Source organism: Danio rerio, chromosome 3 (assembly GCF_052040795.2).
Source record: "Danio rerio strain M-AB ecotype USA chromosome 3, GRCz13ab, whole genome shotgun sequence".
NCBI lineage: Eukaryota > Metazoa > Chordata > Actinopteri > Cypriniformes > Danionidae > Danio > Danio rerio.
Window position 1 is genome coordinate 49,917,501 of NC_141023.1, and position 25,062 is coordinate 49,942,562.

General features: G+C 35.2%; 2 long non-coding RNA genes across 2 annotated transcripts in view; one reads left to right on the forward strand and one right to left on the reverse strand.

The window, feature by feature from the left end:
* The window catches only part of LOC147846022 (uncharacterized), an 885,319-nt gene that overhangs the window by 451,705 nt on the left and 408,552 nt on the right, over positions 1–25,062 (forward strand). The window lies entirely within an intron of this gene.
* Positions 7,935–23,167, reverse strand: LOC147846027 (uncharacterized). Its single transcript, XR_015481253.1, has 3 exons — positions 22,577–23,167; positions 22,324–22,472; positions 7,935–8,490 (listed from the first exon to the last, which is right to left on the reverse strand). It is a non-coding gene; the product is annotated as an uncharacterized LOC147846027 (long non-coding RNA).

The following is a 25,062-nucleotide window of genomic DNA, read 5'->3' on the forward strand; positions in this document are numbered from 1 at the left end:
CTATTCTAAAATAATACCTCACAGCTAACACAAAATAATCCGTAGCATTGATTTTGACTTTTCCCAACAATGGTTTGAATTTTCATGATGATTTTGTCATCAGGTGCAGAGCTTCTATTGGTTCTTTGTTTGGTGCTCATCTTAAATGTCACACTGCAGGGAGTGTCTGAAATCTTTTGACACTGGCAGACATTATTGGAGTGAATATTTTATCACAATGGCCATTATGCGGGCAGTGAATGTTAAACTGATCTTTTAGGATTTCTAAAATTGGTTTCAGATAGGAAAATTGTTGCCAAAATCTTACAGTGTGAGCCACATTTGAGTGAGAGCTCATCATTTCAGATTCACTTTTGTGTTGGCAATTTCAAAAATCATTGATTTGGTCATATTTAATAATGTCAAAAAGTTTATTATAATCTACCTTTCTCATTTTGCATTCCCCTTGGTTTAAACTGAAGCTGTCTCCAGTGACCGTCTGTACGCTATAGTGTTGGCAAGATGGAGGAGAAGTTATAGTTAGATATGTTTCAACACATATGCAAGGAAACATCATGAATGTTGTACAGAAAAAACGTGTCAGAAATGATCAGGGTTATGCAATATGACCAGGGCTTGACATTAACACCCGCCAAATGCGGGTAGATTTCACATGTGGCGGGTTAGACAGACACTCTCACTAGCTACTTTGGCTGGTTGAAAATAATGTTTAGATAGTATTCTTAAAAACATGGATCGTCAATAAGTATGGCCCAATATTATACCAAACACCTTTGGACTGGGGGAAGGAGGTGAAATTCCACGAGTTTTCCGGGAGAAAGGACAAAACGGGAGATTCCTGGGAAAAGCGGGACTGTTGGCTGGGATGGTGCATGTCTCATGTCTAAATAAATCAGTATATCTTATTTTAGTCATCACACAGAATACAATCTACTATAACCGCTTACCGTCTTCACAACACAAGGTTTTGACCAAAATGGGAGCTCTTCCATAAAAAAATGGGTTTGGCAAGGCCTCTTCTGCTTAATAAACTTAAATATTTGATTAATTAACGGTAAAACTTCAAATATAACATATTACTATTAATAAAACTGATACATTTTACAAAGTGAACTCAACGCTACATTTTCAGCAGCAACTGTTATGGTCTTCAATGTCATTTGATCCTTCAGAAACCATTCTAATATGCTGATTTTGTGCACATCAAGCATTTATGTTATTAATAATGTTGGTAACCATTGTGCTGCCTAATATTAATCCATGTACATTCATCTTAATTAGTAACCATCCACTTTTTCTACAGCCACTTCACAATAGCAACAGGCTATGTTGGTTCGCCCACTGCTTCTTTTCCCTGGCAGCCTCCACCAGTTCCTTGTGGGTTTCCCAAGGCTTTCCAGACCAGTCAAGAGAAATGGTCCCTTCAGCATGTCTAAGGTCCGCCTGAGGGTGTCTTGCCAGTTGGACGCGCCAAAAAACACTTCCACCAAGAGCCATCATAACCAGATGCCCAAACTGCCTCGAGTAGCTAAACTATACTCAGTGATTTTCTCCAGATGCTTGTTTTATGTTTAATGGCACTTTTGATTAGTCACATCCAAAATTTAAACTGTTGCTTATTGTATGCTAAATCTTAAAAAGCATCTTTTGTATATTATAGTTGATCCAAATGGTTGATATTAAAACGTTTGGTGGCCAACAATGTTTACTGATAATGTCATTGCCATATTGCATTCCAGACTACTTGAGAGTATTTGCTTAGCAATTAATCGATCACAATTTTGGTGTTGAATCTTGATCTGGGTCATATTGGACAAAAACAGATGCTATTGTCACCAAGCACAAAATAATATTTTGAAATAAATACAGATATTCAGATTTCATAAATGCTGCATCCCAATCCGCATACTATCCATCCTAAATAGTATTTGAAAATAGAATTAGCATGTCCTAGACCATAGTGTGTTAAAAAGAGTATGCAAGAGGTTCCTGGATGGTTTGCTATTATATTGTGTCAAAAGTGTAACTACAAACATGATGGACATGCAAGACCAACCGTCAAGTAGAAAGGCTTCGGTAAAGATGTTTTAATGTTAGTCAATATCGAACCCACTGGAAAATATTTAAATCGCATTATCTGTGTTATATTTCCTCTGCAACAACAATACTGAACTTATATAAAGATGCATTTGAACGTCTGTATGAATAATTGCCCAAAGGCCTGAGGCGATTTCTCTGCATGAAAGACTTGTGAATGGAAGATTAACCTGCTGCTGCTTCTCCAATAAGGTAGGACATTAAATAAAACACAAATATGGATCATGTGTGGATGATTGACAGGGGGCATAACTAAGCAACACAACGGTCTGTTAAAGAGGAATTCAAGAGTTCACACTAAGCTGATGATTCATCAAAGCTTGTTTGGCATACTGTCCCAGGAGAGAGCCCCGAGCTCAAGGCATCCTCGAGCCCGGGGCTTCCCCCCGTTCGCAGAGCTAGAGAGGAGCCTAAGCTCGGTGGATCTCAGAACTCCCTGGCTGCGGTAGCTAAGGGAACACGTGAGAAGGGGGGCTAAACAAATGCTTGATTGTTATGCATGATGTATATCTTTAGATGGTAGGAGGAAACCGGAGAACCCGGGGAAAACCCATGCAGCCACGAGGAGAATATACAAACTCCTTTCAGAAACGCCTACCAGCTAGGCGGAACCAGGGCTGGTAGTGTTCCTGCTCTGGGGCTCACAGTGCTAACCACTGGGCCGCCCTGCCGCCCGATCAATAGTAAAGGAGGAGAATTGGGGAGGAAGAGGGGTTTCTTCCAAACGAAAATAAAGTGGACTGAAATCTGTGGTTCTTTATAGTAGCTTAGGGCTCATATGATTGGAAGATAATGATTAGGCAATACGAGACCGCACGTGATCCTCTCGAAATTAGTTTAGAAACAAACTTCACATAGTATGTCCCAAAGCTTGTATACTCTTCAGTTGCACACTCAAAAGTGTAAACTTTCTTCACAAAAACAGTACATACTTTTAGGGCGTAGTACAAGTATGCGACTTGAGATGCAGCGAGTGTTTAGGTTTCGCTGTATGAATGATGAATGCATGCTGCTGCCATCTGCTGATATGGAGAGTTTATGGATCTGTTTATGTAAAGGCCGGTGTCCTGACATTTTATCCTACCCATTAGATTATAAATAATTGGATGGTTCTAAGGTTGGGGTTAGGGATTAGGTAGGTTAGGGCGATACACCAGCTCATACTGCGATTTATATTCCTGAAGGACTGGCATGTCAGACTACACGAACATGGCTACCATGTCACACTGTAAGATCTCAGCTCTCATAAAGTCAGACTGAACGACAATAAAGACGCGCCGAACATGAAAGAAAACACCCCTTAGTTTGATGTCATCCACACGTGACACTTTCACTATTAGGTGTTTTGAAATGATACCTTACAGCAAACGTAAACAAAATCTGTAATGTAAACAACATTTTACTGCATTCATTTGAATTGTTGCATGGATTGCGTCTCAAATTCAGATCTCCTATTGGTCTGGATTGACGCTTATCACAGATGTTGTCAAACAGCAGGAAAATATCTGAAATCTGACACAGCCAGAACTTCATCGGACAAAAAATCTGATCGCAATGGGCACTAAGCGGCTACGTGTGAACATGTCAAACCAACGATCAAAGGTTACCAATTTTAGCCTAGAATTTTAGGAATCCTTTAGAATTTCTTAAATTTGTCTTGGATGACAGAATAGTGGCTGAAATCTAATAGTGTGAACAGGGCTTAAGTCATGAGCAAAGTTTTTTTTTTGGTACAAAAATGTGTCCCTGGAGTTTGTATGATTACAGTCTAAGGATTGAAGTCACATGAGCTGTTTTGACAGTGTTTTGATTCCTTTGAATGTCTCAGGATAATTTCTCTCTGGGTGAAAGATCTCTTTTTGTGTTCTGAAGGTGAATGAAGGGTATTAAAAGAACATAATGGTAATTTTATTATTATAATTTTTTTTTGGGTGAACTTAACTTTTAATGTTCTTAATTTTCTTGTTTTTTTTTATTATTAGAAATATTTATATTATATTTAGAATTATTATTATTTTTTTTTATTCTAAACATACAACTTACATTTTAACAATTAGAGATTCAAAAAACTTCAACTGCAAGGCAGGGGGGCGTTGCTAGGATGGAAAGGGAAAAGGGGCTTAGCCCCAAAGTTAAATATGTGTAGATATCTATATCATATGTACAAAGCTAGTTCAATTTATGTTTTTCCGACTAATTCACATGTATTTACATTGATATGACGCACATTTTATTGATTACAGTTATTTTATTTCACTAAAGCTATACACATTTTATACTGTGGAAACAAATATTAAGCTTCATCAGTTGTTAGAACTATTCAGTTTCGTGAAACAGTTGTCTTATTACCTCCTTAGCTTCAGCTCCTTAAAATAATAAATGAATGATGACAGTGCAGTGGCAGGATTTTTTTTAACACCACGTGACAACAGTGCCACTCCCACCTCTCGGTAGAAACAGATACTGCTGAACAGCTGACTATTCAACTACCAGACACAAATGCTGTGTCAAGTGAAATGCACGTGATGTATGTGGTAATTTTAAGTACTTAGATAACAAAAAAAAAAAAAAAAAATTGTACAATCTATTTTTATTTAAGTGCAACATATTCCAAAAGATCAAGGGTTTTTGACAATATATCAGGGCCCAAATAAAAATTATAATACAAATTATTGCCCTATTCAATATAAAACATGCACAAAACCCTTATGAATATAAGTTGCACAATACAAATAAAATATTTTTATATAAATATCAACAAATAAACAACCTAAACTGTGTTTATTCTTCTATTAAGTTTGTCATGTTGATGTTCATATTCATCGTCTCATTTAGGGAAACCTCGGACATGAATAAGTTATACCACTGTACTTTATAATAAAGATATTTAGAATAAATCTATATGAAATGCTACGTGTCCTACCTCCTTTATTCTGTCACAATGACTTCTGGGACTTCCTGAGCGAGTTCGGTGCTCAGGTCTGTATTAACGCATCCATAATAATAAAGATATCAACATTTCGAAACATGATAGTTTTAATAACTCATTTCTAATAGTTTATTTATTCTATCTTTGCCATGATGACAGTGAATAATATTTTACTAGATATTTTTCAAGCCACTTCTATACAACTTAAAATGACATTTAAAGGCTTAACTAGGTTAATGAGGGTAACTAGGTAGGTTATGGTAATTAGGCGAGTTAATGCATAATGATGTTTGTTCTGTAGACTATTGAAAAAAATAATAAGCTTAAAGGGGCTAATAGTTTTGACCTTAAAATGGCTTTTAAAAAAATAACAACTGCTTTTATTCTAGCCAAAACAAAACAAATATGATTTTTTTTTTCAGATGAAAAAATATTATCAGATGTACTGTGAAAATACCTTTGCTGCTCAGGTAAACATCATTTGGGAAATATAAAAAAAATAAATAAATAAAAGGGGAACTAATAATTCTGACTTTATATATATATATATATATATATATATATATATATATATATATATATATATATATATATATATATATATATAATTAGTAAATGTAGCATTAGCACTTATATTTTACAAATCTCTGATTATTTAAAATGCTCACTTCTAAGTCACTTTGGATAAAGGTGTCTGCTAAATGAATATTTGTAAGCAAAGTAAATTAAAAGAATATTGCCCCTTTTTGGTTAACTTTCACTGTTATAAACATGTCCTATGGTAACCTCTTTATAAAAAAAAAAACTCTTATTATTTCTCTTAGAGAGTTTTTTATATACATATTTTGTATCTTTATCTCTCGCTCTCTGTCTCTCTCACGTCCTTTCTTCTCCAAATTTGACAGATATACACCACTGCCAGAGACAGGGGTGCTCAGCATGTAGCGTGTGTGTTAAATGAAGCCCGGAGCTCTTCCACACCCATGCAGGGGAGCTTTTGGCCATGGCTCTGAGACCTCCAGCCAGTGCTTCATGTAGGCAAAAACAAATCGAAAAAGGACGCCACATAAAACACACAGACGGGGGTCCTGTTTATTCATTCACTTGATCTATTTGCTCTCTTTAAACAATGCTGTTTTATGGCACAGTCAAATGGGCCCAAGGGTTGTTTGTATGCCGTAGGGGAAGTGTGTAGTGTGTTCAAGTGAAAGAAGTGTATATGTACTATATATAGATGTATATAGTCAAGGTTCATGTATCTGACAACACAAATACAGCCCAATTCCAGAGGTGCCAATCAATGGAGTTAGTCAAAAAAATACCCGCAGCAGTTTAACAAAATAGGAGTCATTTACACAGAATGTGTCTTTAAATCTAAACGTGCGAGACACAGTTCTCAGGAATGTTTTAATAAAGTGCCACCTCTGCCATGTTGCTGTCAAATAAAACAACTACTGAAAAAAGCAACGCTTTCCCCACCTATGAGTTTTCTGATTGGGCTCTGCTTTGGAGCTAAAATTTATGAATGTTGAATGGAAAAATTGTACTAGCCACTGCAAAAGACACAAAATGTGACTAATGGTGACGGAAAACAGTCAAGCACTTGCTAACATATAAAAACGATAAAATATTTGCACATTAGAATGAGAAAAAAGCAGAAAATTGTGATTTCTAAATTTACTTTGACTTGTATTTTATTGAAGACAAAATGAACACAAAATATTTAATGTTTTCTCTGGAAAACATTATTTCCTTTTTTAAACGAACATCCCTTCCTGTCATTCAGACCTCCAACACGTTCCAAAAAAGTTGTGACAGAAGCAGTTTAGAGCTAGCAATCAGGTCAATTTATTTTAATAATGATGTGATTTGAAACAGGTGATGTGAACAGGTGATTGTAATTATAATTACGCACAAAAGCAGCATCCATGAAAGGTCTAGTTCTTTAGGAGCAGAGATGAGCTGAGGATTGCCAGTTTGCCAACAAAAATGTGAGAAACTTATTTAAATGTTTAAAAGCAATGTTCCTCAGAGAAAGATAGGAAGACGTGGATATTTCATCTTCAACAGTGCATAACTTCATTAAAAGATTCAAAGAATCTCGAAGAGTTTCAGTACGTTAAGGACAAGAGCTGAACAACCATGATCCCCGATTCCTCAGGCAGCACTGCATCAAGAATCCTCTTTCATCTATATGTGATATCACCACATGGGCTTAGGACTACTTTGAGAAACCTTTGTTAGGTACCACAATACGTAGTTGCATCTACAAATGCCAGTTAAAACTAATGGCCCAAAAACATGCCCTATGTTAACAGTGTTTAGAAGTGCTGTCAACTTCTCTGGGATGGACCATCACACAGTGGAAACGTGAACTGTAGTCAGATAAATCAGTATTTTTAGGTATTTTTTGGGGAGAAATAGATGCTCCAGATCGAAGAAGAAAAGGATCATTCGGACTGTTTCCAGCAGAGTCCAAAAGCCAGGTTCTGTCATGCTATGGGGCTGTGTCAGTGCCTTTGGCAAAGCTAACTTGTTACTAACTTTTTACTGTTGTCCACTTTAAGACTTGTTTGAAAAACGTATGGCACAAAATTACACCTGAAACACTTTACTGTCTTCAGTTCCTAAATGTCTTTTAAGTGTATTGTAGCGATATAACAAGTTATTAATAATTATGAATACATAGAATTAACTTATAGATTTAACAAAATAAATATAACAATGACTTCGCCTGTTCGTCTGAGCGGACTCTGTAATTATATATTTATTTATAAAGGGAATTATAACTACTTGTGAAGTAGATGAATAGTTTAGAAGTTTTAATTAACTTGTTTTAGTAAAGCTTATAATGAGGCTTTATCGTTAAATTGACCTTTTCTGTGAGGCAAAACAAAAACAATCCAACGTGGTTATAGCGTGATTTATTGACTAGTCTAACATATAAAAAACAAATGTACAAAACATAACAACAAAAACATAGAAAAGAAAGAAAGGAAATAGAGTTTAGATAAAAGAATGGCAGCTCTCACTCAGTTCCACACAACTATTATGTACCAGCAAGACTATTAAAACACCCTTTTGAAAGGGGCACAGCTTTAACGTACGACTAAATACCTGTTTGTCTCTCGTTGTGCGGGTTTCTCGGATGCTTAAAAGATGACATCTTTTGAGAAGTCCTTTGTTGGCGTGAAGTTTGCGACGCAGATTGGAGGTAACGGGAGACAAACTTTAAACTGAGTTTAATTTGCCGGGAAATAAAAAACTATAAATAAAAAAGCACTCGGGTGAGTCACGTGGGTACAGAAACGCACTCTGCCCCATTAGGGGCACTTCTGTGGAGACCTTCTGCAGAGACATTCCTGCTGAGAACCCATATTCTTTAGACTGACCAAGGGTTTCATGGCAAAGTAGGAGATTTTCCCTTGTCTCTGGGTCATTCATATGCATAATGAGGATCCACCCTGAAGAGATGAAAGGGAAATTAAGAGCATTAGAGAATGTAAGCCCTACAAGGTATGATCATGCCTCCTATATTATGAGCTGTAGGATTGTGCAAAGAACAGAATGATACGAGACATGTCATTTTTAGAAATACATAAAACAATTCATGCAATTTTAGTTTGTCTAGTGTCTTAAAAAGGGCATATATATATTAGGGAGATTTTTTGGCCGATACCGATAACCGATAATTCCTCAGACTTGGAGGCCGATAGCCGATATGTATAGGCCGATAATCATAAATATTTTAAATTGTTAAATTTTTATACAGCAAACTTCATAAAAGATTGAACTGCTCTTATGAACTGAATAGCCTATACACAAAGCAAAAAAGCAATAACTTCAAAAATGCAAGGTGATTATAGACCTATATTCACGATTTCACTTAAGTCAGCATGCAAAAAATATTTCCTTTTCTTCATAGCAAATTAGTTTTTCTCAGTCGCTTTGGTGCGTTTCTCACAACACCAGTGCATTTTTGCACAACAGTTAATGCATTTCTCAAAACAATTAGTACAAACTGCAAAACCTATAGCTGATAACCTGCAAAATCGCGTCACATGCTAAAAATTGATAGTTCATTCCTCAAAAGCAAGTATTCATGTCAATCAAAGTGTCGGTATCATGAAAATGAAAAGTCCTGACACCACTGGTTATGAACAAGATAGTGAAATGGCTTAGTCATGTTTTCATCATGACAGTTTACTCTGTACATTTTTTTAATCCAAAAACGTCAGATTTTGGTGAAACTTCCTAAAAAAAAAATCTAAAGATAGTACTATATACTATTAGCACAGCCAGTTGAAAACTACAGTATAGTTAGACATTACTGCATTTAGTGAGTTATCTGAGTACAAGACACTGAATATGAGTTTCACAATTTTTCTGCATTTGCTCTTTACAATTTGAATTTTTTCACAGCATTGTGCAGAAGAATAAATACACCCTTGTTTACAACAAACATACACTCCCTTTAGGTAGAGCTGTGCACAACTGTACACAATATTGCAGTACATATTGGAACTGAACCAACATACATACACAGGTCTGTAAATCATTCATGAAACTGAAGACATTTTCAGTAAAATAAAGATTTTTTTTTTTTTTTTAAATAAAATTAGCTTGCAAGATTTTGACAACTAGTTCAAAATTGTTGTATGTAATGACTCAAGTAATGAAATGAGGACTATTAGTTTTATATGGAATGACTATTCAGCATTTACAAGTTTAGTTCATTTTGACTGACATGACATAAGCAGATGATAATGTTATAAACAGCAGAGAGTTGTATGAAAGCAATTGATGCATGTCCAAAAGCATTTGCAATTTGACAAAAGGAATGAGAAACTGCTACTAGGATGTGCACAAATGACTAATTGTTTTGATAAATGCATTAACTGTTGTGCAAATGTAAATAGTGTTGTGAGAAATGCACCAAAGCCACTGAGAAAAACTGTAACATGCAAGATGATTGTTGCATAAAATTAATAGTTTAAATAACAAAATGGTATTTAATTAACAAGTAAGATAAATATATATTTAAATAAGATGAAAATGAAAGAGCTAAGGACTGAAACCAGCTCAAATGGTCATGAATAAAACATGTTACAGGGATGTACACATGTACAAATATGTGTACAAAAATTATGTCATGTCTGAAAAAGCCTTTATCAGAGGTGTTTTGACAGTTTAGAGCCACTGTACAAGCCAACAGCTAAATACAGATAGTAGACTACAGCTGCGTCCCAAATGGCACACTATGCACTCATGCACTATGTACTTATGCACTTACACACTCAACAGGATAGTACATGTATGTAGTGTTGTCCCAAATGGCACACTAATGTTTTTTTACTAAGCGGAAATTTAAACCGTTTCCCTGATGACGTTTGACGGTCGCCAAATCAGTGAAATAAACGACCGAGTTATCAAATAATACCTGCCGTGAGTATTGCCACATTTACCATCGGGAGGCGCTATAATCACTCTCGTAGGAGAATTTTGCTTTCACCATCCAAAATAAATAAAGTTATTCAACATGTGCGTCCGATCGCTCCGCCCCTTCCGCTACGTAAGCAAACCTGCGGTCGTTGAGTGCGTGAAGTGTCCATCATTACACACTTCATTTTAGCGGCTGAATGAGTGCATCATCCGGGTAATTAAAGTGCACTTATTATTTTTAGAGTTTTCAGTGTGAACACACTACTTATGCCTAGTTCACACTAGAGGATTTTAAGCCTGATTTGAGCCCGATTTGGAAGTTAACGAGCTCGCCGACAGATCGGGCTGTGATCGGGAAGAAATCTGCGGGTGCTCGGTGCTCGCCGCTCTTTATGTGTGAACTACTGACCAACGCATCAACGAGGCTTGCTGACGCGTCGCCGACACCTCGCAGACGGAAATCCAACATTCAGCATGCTAAATATTCCAGAGCAGTCGGCCGACTCAACCCCACGTGTGGTCAGATGTAGTGACGAGCTGCAGCCAATGAGAGAGCATATCAGCATGAGCTGAATGCCTGTGTGTTCAGGAGCTCAGCAGAAACATCTGTGATTGGTCAGAATGGGCATCAGTGCACTCGCTTCATTTTGCGTTAGCACAGACATGAGAGTAAGCTATATTAACAGTGGAACTAGAATTCTGTAACTATTAGAATTACCATACTGCTCATTCTGATCGTTCTCATATGAAACGCCATACTGTCACAACATATTTACATTCATAGCTATTATTGAAATATTAAAATTAAGCTTTGAATGTCTGGCATCATATTTAATGACACCATTACCCTAAAAATATAATATTTTTTGGTAATAAAGCCTATAAATATGTAGTTAAGATACTAAAACACTTAAAGGTCTTGGCTTTCATTTTCACTTTCAAACAGGAGCTATTTCACAGCACAGAATATGCTGTTTTGAAAGATATCTGAAGTAAATTGATGTTTTTGCCATCAGAAAGTTTTGTTTATGTTAGCAGGAAGTTGCCAGGCAAGAAAATGCACAAATATTTAAAGTCACAGCGAAAAGTATCAGACATGCATGCAGTCATTTTGACCAATATGGTAATTTAAGGCAGAAATGCTCAGTTCTTTACTGTTTTGTAATAAAAATATAACAATGTCAGAAAGAAATACACTGATAGTTAGAAAACGGTAGGGTGTTATAAATATGTTAGTTTTATTTCAAAGAGTTATAAAATTACAAAAATTAAAAACTCTGTGTATCTATCCACTCAAACCTTGCAGATGAGTGATTAATCCGCTCATAAATCAGCTGATTTGACGGTGTTTTTAAATGCTTTCTCCAAAGCTTGAAAAGCTGTCAGTGATGTAATCAGCACACAAGCAGCCAATAGTGTTCAGCTATTTTCTGACGACTCCTCCCTCAAATTTTCATTGGCTGTAGTTTGGTAGCTTGAATGAGCTGATGGGGAATGAGATGTTGTCAGATCATGTAGTGTGTGACCCCCCTCTTGTGGATCGTTCACGGAGTGTTGCGTAGTGTGAACAGCACAGCGATCTGCTGATGTTTAAAATCCTGTAGTGTGAACTAGGCTTTACACTATTTATACTACAAAATGGCGTAGAATAGTGCATAAGTATGCGATTTGGGACGCAACTTACGTTTTAGTACGTTTAGAAAATGCGGCACAGATTCCTCCTATTTGGCGTTTTGACATATCACATGTAGCTGCTGCTTGTCAGACAGACGCTTCTGCGCTCATTCTTGCCGTCAATCGCGGGAAAATGATAGATAAAAAGTTTATGATAAACCACTGAGAGTTTTACTCAACTGTAGAGGCAGAGTTGCCATCAGAGTCCGATTTTGATACAAAACCTGAATTGAGCTGACTTTATGACAAACACAGAGCAGAATATAAAGACAGAATGAGCGGCTAGTTAAGAGCCCCTTTGACTGGATTCACCTCTCGCCTCTCCCTCGTGCTACAGTGTGTGTTTGTGTGTGTGTGTGTGTCAGGCCCAGATTGGCTAATCGGGAGGACCGGGAGAATTCCCGGTGGGCCGGTCCGTTTTTTGGCCGCGAGGGCCGGTGTCCCTAGTTCCAGAATCTGTTGCTCTCAGCAGTTACACTTTTTAAAAATAATTTATTTATTTACTTGACCACAGCCTTCTTATTCATTATTTTACCGCAGCTCTGCTCTTTTTATCTATTTTCTCGTAGCCTCGTGCTGATGATATAACTAGATAAGTCACCATTCAACGTACAGCTGTTCTGGTACAGTGGGTAGTACGTTAGATTATGACGTGGCCAACCTGGGTTCGGTCCTTGTCTGAGTAACATTTTTTTTTTTTTTTTTGTTAAGACATAATACTGTAAGGGTTGTTGAACATTTGAAGTTCTAAAAGAGCTGTTTTCTCAAAAAAAAAAAAAAAAAGACGTGATAGTGTAATTAGAAACTGAATTGGAAATAACCTTATTTTAATATAGTCAGTGATGAACTGAGGTGGGCCGGTCTGAGGCTTGAAACTCCAGGGCTGAAAAAGAGTCCCACTCCGGCTCTGGTGTGTGTGTGTGGTGACAGCTCGCCCTCGTTATAATCAATATGAATATTTCGATCAAACTGAATACATCTTACATCAACAAGACATGACCAGCAACGCGTTGATAATAACAAATAATCAGATAAACAAATCTGATTACAAATAATCAGAACAAACAACCGTTATGTTTACAATATATATATATATATATATATATATATATATATATATATATATATATATATAAATCAAAGAGAAAGTCAGGAAGAAAGTAAAAGAGTTTACAAAAACAAAATATTTACTTTGGGTTGAATTTTGAGATTTGTGGGTCCAGTGTGTGTGTGTTTGTGCATGTGTGCGTGTTTGAGAAAAGGTGGGGGTTTTTCTTTGGAATATCTTGGGTTCCAAAGATGTAGAATGTTTTTTCTTTCTCATCCACCATTTGTAATACAGATTGAGGAGCTAGAAATGGGTGTCAAGGGCCGACCAAGCAACCTGGGCAAACACAAAATGTCATGCACAGTCATCTCTGATGCCTGACGCACTGGCACCTATGGCCATGAATGTCCCACCAATAAGAAATACAGTAGTACCAGAAGTTTGATACACTGTGTAAAAAGGTACATATCCATTTAAATAAAGTCAGATGTTAATGTGACTAAACTTTTTGTCTTTTAGGTAAGTTAGGTAACTTTTTTGTCTTTTAGGTAAGTATAAGGACAAGAGAGTGAATGTTTTGGAGTGGCCATCACAAAGCCCTGATTTCAATCCTATAGAAAGTTTAAGTTGAAAAAGCTTGTGCGAGCAAGACAGCCAACAAATCTGACTCAGTTGACTTCAGTATAAAACAATGTTGCATCACCAGGCTGTCCAGCATTTTCTCCAGCGATCTAATTTCGTATGTTTCATTTTTAATCTTTCGACTTTTGTTTTAATGCATTTGATACCACATGCCAAACGGAAAGAAAAATATCTGCATTTGGTGACTCGGTGGTCCTTTAGGGTAATCAGTAATCGCTGTTTACATGGTAGACTCTTAATAAGAGTATTATCCTTATCATATTAAAGTGGAGTATTGGTGTCCATGTAAATGTACTCAGTGAAACTTATAATTTCGCAAACTGTCAAAGCTGTTTCCTCGTGAGATCAGGCATCGCATTCTGTCATGTTTCCCCTTTAAACGCAACTTTTGTAAAGTGTCTGCTTCGCGTTGATGTGTTAGAATCCTTGTGAAATACAGCTATACTTAAGAGCGCTTAGTTTAACCAAATTTGATGAACGTGCATGTTGAATCTGAAGGGAGTTGCTCCGGCTGTGCTGTGCTGTGGGTGTTTGTGTGTGTGTGTGTGTGTGTGTGTGTGTAACTGTTTTTGTGACATATCAGGACACAAATCTGTATAATGACATGGGTATGACTCAGGTATTACAAAAAGGAAGTGAAATATGAGGACATAGGTGACGTCCTCATTTCTCAAAATGCTTATAAATCCAACAGGATGAGTTTAATCAGAGAGTAAAGCTACACACAGTCTCCTGTGATGGTTGGGTTTAGGGGTGGGGTGGTATGAGGGCTATACAATATACGATTTGGACAGTAAAAAATGAATGGAAACCTATGTAATGTCTTCACTCTTACAAAAACAAACATGTGTTTGTGTGTGTGTGTGTGTGTGTGTGTGTGTGTGTGTGTGTGTGTGTGTGTGTGTGTGTGTGCGCATTTCCTTTAGCATCAAAAACAAATGCCTAAACATCAACGATTTCGCCATTCGTAGGCTATCCCTCAAAGTAGTTTAAATATTTAGAGATGTTGTGACCAAAATCCCTGTAAGAACTAGTCATTGGTGTGACAAAACGCGTACCTGTGTGTGCCTTTAATGATTCCTATGTCCTTGTCGCAGCACCAGTGGCAACAAAATTAGGCACTGAAATCCATATGCTGATTCAGTGATCCTGCCTGTGAGACAGCTCAAATCATTCAAAAGAAAAGATCCACATTGTCCCCATGATAATGTCAACAGACTGGACTGTTTTAGCAACTGATGAATGTAAAGTAGGACTAAGCAAAATTGTTTCTACTTTATGATTAATGTTCGCAACTGACAGCTATACAACTTTTCAGTGAGTGCAATTGTTTGTATTTAATACCTTAATATTATTGTAATTTTCCATTTTCCATATCTGCAATGCCTGTATTTTGGGTTTTTTTTGCAGTCCACTTAGAATCCAACTTGGATATATATATATATATATACACTTTTTTTTATTATTGGCATTGATTGTTTTGAAATTCAAATGGCATTAACAATTAACATGCCTGTGTTTTTATTTCTGTAATAAATATGGTGGTCAAGCAAGAATCTTGATGGATTATTGTGGGTATGTTGTTTACATGAAGAAATATGTGTTATAAGTTAAACAAAAATTTTAATAAACAATTATATTTTTAATTTAAATAGTTTGTTTGCCCTGCATTTACGTTAGTTTAACATTTGAATAGACAAAATTACAAGTTTTAGTATTTTTTTATGTGATTAATCGTGATTAATTAATAAACATTAATTAATACACATGCTTTTATTGTCCTAAAAAGTTTAACACACATCTCCTATTTTTTTTTTAAAGACATAATATACATTCTATTTTTCATTCTTCTATTTTTTTACCTCCATGTCAAAATTTTTTTCAGTTTTGTAGCTGATGTTTATAAAAAAAAAAGCAAGCACTGGGGATTTGTTTCTTATTGAAACCAAAACTGAGGTACGTGCCGATCCATGATATCTTTGTATCATTACAGGTACAAGCTAAAATACACCCTTACCACACAGATGTTCACTGTCAGCCATCAACCATCCTCAGTGGTGAGTCCAAGAATGCTTTTACCATCATGTAATATGCTCTCACTTGCAAAATTGCAGGCCAAGATCAATTTAGCCCACTCCATCCTGGTGTAGCCCACAAAAGCAGTGACATACCCATGGCTCATCTATCCATCTATATTTTCATTATGTGCATTAATCATTTTATTAATTGTAAATGCTTTCATATTCAAACATAAGGTCATACTTTTGGATCTGCACGTAGTCAGGACACTGATCGGATGTTTTTTTGAGTCACACACAGATGATCTGATTCCTTCATGGCGTCTTCTGCTCAGGTTTAAATGAGCTGATCTATCCATCCATCCATCCATCCATCCACCTACCGTCGTTCTATCTATCTAGCTCATGAAAAACAAAACTTTTTTCTCATTTTTTTTTCTTATTTGCACATCATAAAAGACAATAATGGGAAAAAAGTAGTTTTTTTGTGCTATTTTTATCTCGCTGTTTCGAAATCTGCTCATGAAACCACATGCTGTACAATGAAGCAGTACAAGTATACATTGTGATGTATATTTGGATCATACTGTAAATATTCATGAAACTGCCTGCCCTTATCCTATGAGAATGAGCTTTGCTTAATTATTCATGACAGCACTCACTGCTTACCTGAAAGATGCTTGAGTCTGTGAGATTGTGTGCAGTATGGAAAAGACATTTTCATGGATCTAAAGTAAGTGTTAGTTTGTTATTTTTTTTTTTTCTTTGTAGCGCTTTTCTGCTTTGGCTTAAATATTCTATATACTAAGAGCCTTGGATAACAACAGCATTCATGAGTGAAACCAGACTTTTTTGTTATCTAACTGATGAAATAGCTTACATAAAAGCTAAGCCTAAAACATTATTAAAGATGCAACATGTTCATGTTTCTGATGCGGAGTGAAAATACACATGGTTACAGATTTATTTGTGCAGTTTTATGTGTGTTCTTTATGTGAGCTTATAGGGTTCCTGCCTTTTTGTTTTTCAAACCTGTAACTGAAACATACTGAAACCTACACCTGCAGCTCTTTACTGGTTTCTGAAACACAATGGACCCTTTTTCACAAGACTGTTGTGACTCAATTAACTGTCATAATAATCGTAAACCCTTTTTTATCCTTCTATAAAAAAAAAGTTTTTAATATTCATGTATACAGTTGAAGTTAGAATTATTAGCTACCTTGTTTATTTTTTTCCTAATTTCTGTTTAATGGAAAGAAGTTTTTTTTTTTTTCAACACATTTACAAGCATAATAGTTTTAATATGTTATCTGTCATTTCTGATTTATTTTATCTTTGCCATGATTACAGTAAATAATATTTTACTAGATATTTTTTCAAGATACTTCTATGTGACATTTAAAGGCTTAGTTAATTAAGTTACTAGGCAGGATAAGGTAATTAGGCAAGTAATTGTATAACAATGGTTTGTTTTGTAGAAAAAAACAAATAGCTTAAAGGTGCTAATAATTTTGACCTTAAAGGGCACCTAGGTTACCCCTTTTTCCAGAATTAATAAAGGTCTTTTGTGTCCCCAAAATGTGTCTGTAAAGTTTTAGCTCAAAACACCCATCAGATTATTTATTATAGCTGTCTGAAGTGTCTGTATTATAGCTGCTAAAACCTGGTTGGTGTTTTTTTGTACTGCGCCTTTAAGGCTAGTCATCCCCGCCCACCGATCCCACATGCCTGTCAGCAAAATGCCTCAATTGCCGCCCTCAGCTGCCTCAGGAAGCAAATCTCACATAACGTTTGTGAAAAATACTACAGTTAGAACTGTATTTGATGCATTTTTTTTGTGTAGTCGCAAGTTTGCAACCATGAGTCACACACAGCGTAGAGACACAAACATATAGCGCAGACACAATCACACACACATACACACACAGAGAGAAAGGGCGTGCATTTATCTTTGCACTGTTTTTGCACACATATGTGACAGGACACAGGTTAATCTCCACTGCTGTATGGAGATCTGTTATGTTTATGTACAAAATAACCCTGATTTAATGTCCACCAACCGGTTGTGCTGATGAAGTAAATCTGAAGTAAATCGCTGTAATTCATTACACACATCCATTGTTTTAAAAAATTTTAAACCTGTAAAATTCACTCCTGATCAAGTTTGATGATGATTGAAGATCCTAGCGATCTGAATAGACCTTTTATTCCCGGTTGCTTTGCGCACATACTGTCTTGTTGATATGATTATATGCGATATACTGTAATGCGTAGTAATGCGTTACTAGTAACTACGGTTACTACTATGACACCTGTCAATCAATATTGGTGTATGGGGAGACCGCACTCCTGTCAAGTTGCGGTCGGTCTGAAAACCACTCCAATAGGTCCACTATTTTTATGTTGTTAAATAAAAAAAAAAGCACTGAGTGTGTTTGTATCACCCCAATATGACAGTCTATACACTATACCTACATACATGTCTGTACAAACAGCTTTAAAAGTAGATTTTTCACCGAAGGTGCCCTTTAATTTTTTAATTAATTTATTTATTTATTTTTTAAATGAAACACTGCTTTTATTCTAGCCGAAATGGAAAAAAAAGAACACTTTTTCCAGAAGAAAAAAATATTATCAGACTTACTGTAAAATTTTCCTTGCTCTGTTAAACCTAATTTGGAAAATATTTAAAAACGAATATATATGTATATATTTTTAAAATGTATTATATGTTAAAAAAAAAATATATATATATATATATATATATATATATATATATATATATATATATATATATATATATATATATATATATATATATATATATATAGTGTTTTGGTGGTTCATTCCACTGTGGTGACCCCAGATTAATAAAGAGACTAAGCTGAAAAGAAAATTAATGAATGAATGAATGTACATTTACATGTATTTGCATTTGTATTAGATCATTGTTGCATCAAATTTCAAAGCACTATTTACCGCTTATGCAAGGCATTTGAAATGCAGTGTGAGGGCAAGACAATAAATTTGATTGCTGTTATCAGTTTCACACATTTTATTTATTTTTTATTACATTTTTGATAAAATCATTGTGGAGTTTTTTAGGTTTGTTTGTTATTTATTTTGGCTTAAGAAAGCCAACATACTTTTATACTACTTTGTCCTCGAAAACAAATCTCCTCCTAGGCCGTTCATGCTGCAAGGCCCAAATTTGGACAAAATGTGCCTTTTGCATTCAAAATTGTTGCTATATCTCTTCATGCCACTCGGACTTATTGTTTTTAAATATATACACACACAAGCCCCAAATTTGCCCGAAAGCTGTGTTCTGGATTAGATTTTGATGGTATATCGTTTTAGGTTTGTCAGACTTATAGTTTTCCAATAAATCATTTTTAAACATTATTTTTCTCAAAATATGGCAAGCCAATTCTGACTGAAACTTCATATTTTTTACTGATTTGACAAGCCATTTTTACAAAAAGGCAAAAGGCGGGTAGTGTAAAATTTGGCGTTTTTGTAACGACGTGCCTGCCAGCCCCGTTCTTCACTTTTAAACCAGTTATGATCCCCCAAAGAGGGGGGTTATTATTTTCTACATATTGTTGGGCGATGCTTTTTGGTTTTCAGCGGGTTTTAGAAAGTCTGCTACATCTGGTTCAGGCACGTTTTGCACTCACACTCAAGCATACCGCGCCAAAGCCCAAGTGAACCGTTCTCTCTTCCAACCTGGCCAAGGCTGGACAAGTGAACAATTCCTGAGCCTGATTTAGAGCACTCACACTTCTCAAACGATTCTGGAAATGTGCCTGGGCACGGTTCGGATGGCATAGTGTGAAACTGCCATTGTTACAAACCAAGAACCCTAATATTTTAATCGATTGTATCTGCATGTCTAGTCAGTGGTCAACAGTTCTAAAGAGCTGTACTTGAGCAGCTCTTCTGGCATGAGTCACTGGAAGATTCTCCACTTGTCTCAAGTACAGAACGTTCACGGTGAGGCCACGCTGGCTGGTTTCTGGCGGAGGTCTTCTTGGGCACAGACCCCCCCCCCCTTTCTGGCCCTGGTTCATCCTAATAAGCCTAATCTTCCTATTTTTACTCCAACACCAATCTCCTATAATGGAGAGGAGCAATTTTCTGCCGTAATTGCACTTGATTAAGTGGGCCGCTGTGATTTTATATTTCCTTCTGTCTTGAGCTCTTCGTGACAGTCTATGTGACTGGTTATGGGTCATTTTGAGCTTGGCGTAATTGACCCTTTGCTAAGCTCTGGCCCATTGCTTATTGCTTACACAGAGAAGCTCAAATACTGTGACTTTATTATAAAATGTGCTCAAAGTTGTTGCAAATTAATGGGTTTTATTCTAATGTTGGCTAGGATGAATTGCAAGACTGCATTTTTTTCTTGTATTATCTGAAGCTTTTTTTTCTTTAAAGAAAGTGTTAAATTATGCACTAAAGTGATTAAAAACTGCAGTGACAGCACATCGCAATTGAGGCAATTTCTGCTCACAGTCAACTGAAAAAAGAAAAGCCTCATTTGACAGTGATTACAAATGATAACATTAGTGTTAGTGAACAGAACTGGTCATAGAATGTTTCTACAGCACATTCAGTTTCATTCTTTAGTCACCAGCACCTCTATTGTGGCCTGAATCAAGATATAAATTAACTCAGTTAATTAAGTAATTAAACTATTAACATTAATTTAGTTTGGGGTAATAAATTGGTATGATTTATTATTGCAAGGATAATTCAATAAACTTTAGAGCAATGAATCATGTCATAATAATGTAATGTTTCCAATGTTTCTGACCAGCTGCCATGAACATGCATTCTCTAAAAAACAAATAATAAAAATGTGTTGCCAAATTGCAAAGTGAAGCATGTTGTCATGTAAGAGGATGCAAGTGTATGACTATTTTAATTAATGATTTCAGTTAGAAAGAGAATTTAAAAGGGACCCACTATGTGCATTTTTAAATGACGTAAAATAAGTCTTTGATGTCCCTACATTCTTGGAAAAAAATGGTACCAAAGAAGGTGCAAACCCTTGTCACTGAGGCAGTACCTTTTTATGGAACAGAATTGTACCTTAAGACAAAGAAACAAATTTGTACCATTGCAGTTTGTACCTTTAAAGACAGGATTTGTACCGATAGGAAAGCAAAATGTACCTTTAGTTTTTCAAACCTGCAGATACAATATTGTACCTTCATCAAAGGTACAAATCTGATCCATGAAGTTACCGCTACAGTGACAAGACTTGTGTACCCTAACAGTGTCAAATATGTTCCTTCAAGAACTATTTAAAGGCATTTTGCTTTATCAAAAATGTGTCAATTTTATTAATAAATATAAAACATCAAATACATTTATTAAACAACGTGTTAAAGTTTATTTTTTTTGTTTAAAAGCACCCTTTCCATTTACAATAAAAATAATAAAAAACACTAACATAAATCAAAAGATAATTTTTTTGCTAAACATTTCTCAACACTTTTCATAAAAAAATGTTACAGTAATGCATTCTCCCATGTACAATATAAAACTGTTTTTTTTTTTTCTCCAATTTCACACAATACCTTTGTAATCACTTAAACGTTCATTTGCTAAAGTATTGTGAAGAGATATGCACAATATTTGATTAGTTTTACAATACTAAAATGTCTGCATGAACACTTTGCATGTGCAGGACTTCTGCCAGCTCATGTGCGTAGTAAAAAGCAAACGGCAAAAGGTGCGGATATCAATAATGAAAACGTATTTATTAGAAAATGCATACCAAATGTTTATTAAAAATGCCTTAAATGTTTAGTTAACAATACCTATAGTTTTGTTTTACCAGTTGTTTTGTATTTTAGAAATTAATCAATAATGTTTATGAGTTTCTTTAAACATATACTTTTAAATGATAATCCATGTTTTAATATGAAAATGATTAATAACATCCCTTAGCCTTTCAAGTAATATTTATTTTCATAGATATTGTAAAAATTGAGTTGTCTAACACTTATGTGCATTTTTAATGACAACATTTGTGTACCTTCATTAAAAATGATTTTGTTAAACAGAAATTCGGGGAAAAATAATCAGGTGGGCTAATAATTCAGGGGGGGGCTAATAATTCTGAGTTATTTTTGAAACTGTCCCTTTCATGCTTTGATCATGTCTTTTTGGTGACTCTTGCTTTAATTTCAAATGAGATTGTGCTTTTAGCCCTTTTTCAAAATAATATAATACATTCCTTATGAAAAAAATATAATTAATTAACTTTTACCATTAGATGCTGACTATGTTCACATACTGTTGCCACACTACTGTGTTTGAGGCCATTTGTAATAAGGAATTTTGCATGATAGGTCATCTTTAATAATTTATGATGGAATTAAAACAATTGATAAAACTTTATGTAAATCATTGAAAATAGAACAATTAACAAATCAGCCCATGTTATTGTCACATACCCGTTTCTTTACTGCTACTCCAATCTCCATTCTCCCTCACCATCACGTTCCCACAGCGTTTCCAGTCTGTCGCATTCCAGTCTGTCGCATTTGCGTGCATATGAATGGAAGTATATGGGGAGAAAAGTCAAGTGTGACCGCAGCTTCACCTGAGTAATAATTGGACACACCTGCATGAGCAATCACTGTTCCCCATAAAGCCTCTATTTCACACAGTCAGTGGCTGGAATTGATGTCAGATGGTTCAGCTTACCTTCTTCCTGGCTTGCCTTCTTCCGTGGATGTTTCCCTTCTCCTAAGGAGGTTTCTTCATACCCTGTGAATGCACTAACTGTGATTCAGGGAAGTGACTTTTTTCAGGGACGTCTGCATTTTTACTATGAATACCACCTGCCTGCTTTTCCTACTGCACTTTCTACATTGTTTGTAATAAATTGATGAAAATAGATAACAACCCTTGTGTGATCGTTAATATCAAATAGAATTTATGGTAACACTTTATTTTGATCCCCTTGAGTATTAGTAGACTGTCTGCTTAATATCTGTATTGTTGCTAAACAGACATTTATGTGAAACTTTGCATGTCAACTTACTCTAACCCCAACAGTCTACCTATAATCCAATGATAATTAGTTGCCATGTAACTTAAATTCAACAAACAGAAAATCTAAAAGTGTGACTTAATATATTTAGATTTTGTTTCCATGTCAATCAGTACATAAGATGATGCACAAATAAACTAAATTGAGATTAATTATGAATAAAAAAATAAAAAAAACATGGCTGAACAAATTATTTTGGTATTCATTCATTTTTCTTCGGCTCAGTCCCTTATTTATCAGAGGTTGGCAAAGCGGAATGAACTGGCATCTATTCCAGGTTAAAGCCTGAGGAGCAATCAATGCAGTTTCCTTTTTCTTTTTTTTTTTTCTTTCTTTATTTATTTATTTATTTATTTATTTATTTATTTATTTATTTATTTATTTATTTATTTATTTATTTATTTATTTATTTATTTAATACTGCCATTTATAAGACTTTTGAAACTATTGATAGGTATGTTATAATAATTCTATAAATATTTTTACTAGCATTTTGATATCATAACTGTTATAACAAATTGCAATAGCAGCTTGTGTATTTATTATTATTATTATTATTATTATTATTATTATTATTATTATTATTATTATTGGGATTTAGTAGTCCGCTTAATATCTGTTGACATTTAACTAACTATAAGAAACTTTGCAAGTACATGTCAACTTACACTAACCCCAACCTAATAGTCTACTTATAATCTAATGAGAATTAGTCTGCATGTAGATGCAGTGTAACTTAAAATGAACAAACGGACCATCAAAATAAAGTGTGGCCCTATATATTTTTGTATATTTATAAAAAATACAAAAGCTTATTTACAGTATTGTGTTGGGTTTTTACAGTGTTTGTTTTTTATGTTCTTGTTGGATCCGATGTATTGAAATTTCATTCTGCATTACTATTTATTGTGATGTTTTGAATGACAAAAATAAAGGAAACTTAATCTAAGATGTTTTATGCAGCGAATGCTCTTTCAACCTCAACCCAGTACTATTTTGGTTTAGTGATATTTAAAATAAGTCTTGCACTTAATTACATTTTAGTATTTATTTCTGTAATCAACTCCTTAAAAAAGGCCTTGAATGAAACATTTTTAGACAGATGTTTCTTTCATTAAATGCATAATCAGTTAAATAAAATTTTATGAACATTGTTCATTTCTGCACTTCAGTGCTATGTTTAGCTTCCTTTTTGTATTCATTTGTACCATGTTGACCTCACTGGAGGTGGAAAAGTACAATCATACATGTTAATGCATCTGTAGGTGTGTTTTCATTAACCTTCAAATTGCACTAAAATTGTGAATTGAAAATACACCTAAGGAAAAACACCCGAATATAATTTATGGTTGAATGATTTGTTACCCTAAGGCAATTCCATAAAGGTATATTTTGTAAAACTGCAATAATAGCTTAATATTCATTTACAGGTCACGTTGAGTAATATGATTAATCTTCATATGATTTATATGATGTGCAGATGCAGAAGTTCTGAATCTACTCTGGCCATTCTGAATCTACTCTGGCCATATGCTCAACCTGGCTTAATGCATTGAGAAAATATGGTGCCACTTTATATTAAGTGGCCTTAACTGTTATGCACTTGCATCATAAAATAACTACAATGTGCTTTCTGTACTCACAATTTATTGCAGAACACATCTGGTGCTCTTAAGGTGGGATACGGGTAGGTTTAGGAACAGGTTTGGTGGTAGGTTAAGTTATAAGTGATGGTCAAGAGTTTAATTAAAGATGTAATTACAAATGTAATTGCATGCAGGTATTAAATCAATCGGTGGCCAGTCCTGGAGCACTTTGACCGTCTTTGCTCTCAGGAACTTTGATGTGGATGCTGAAGTATAAAATAGATAAGCGCTCTACTGCTGAAGAATTTGCACTCTGATGTGGTTTGTAATGTAATGAGCAGAACAAATGTCTTGATACCTCAGGTTGAAGATGTTGCCATCCACTCTGCAGATCTCTTGCAGGCCCCCATACTAAATATAACCTCAAACCATGATTTTATCTTCAACAAATTGACTGATTTCTGTGAGAATATTGGGTCCATACTGGTTCCAATAGGTCTTCCGCAGTATGTGTGGTGGTTGGGATGCAGTTTAACTGATGCTTCATGGGA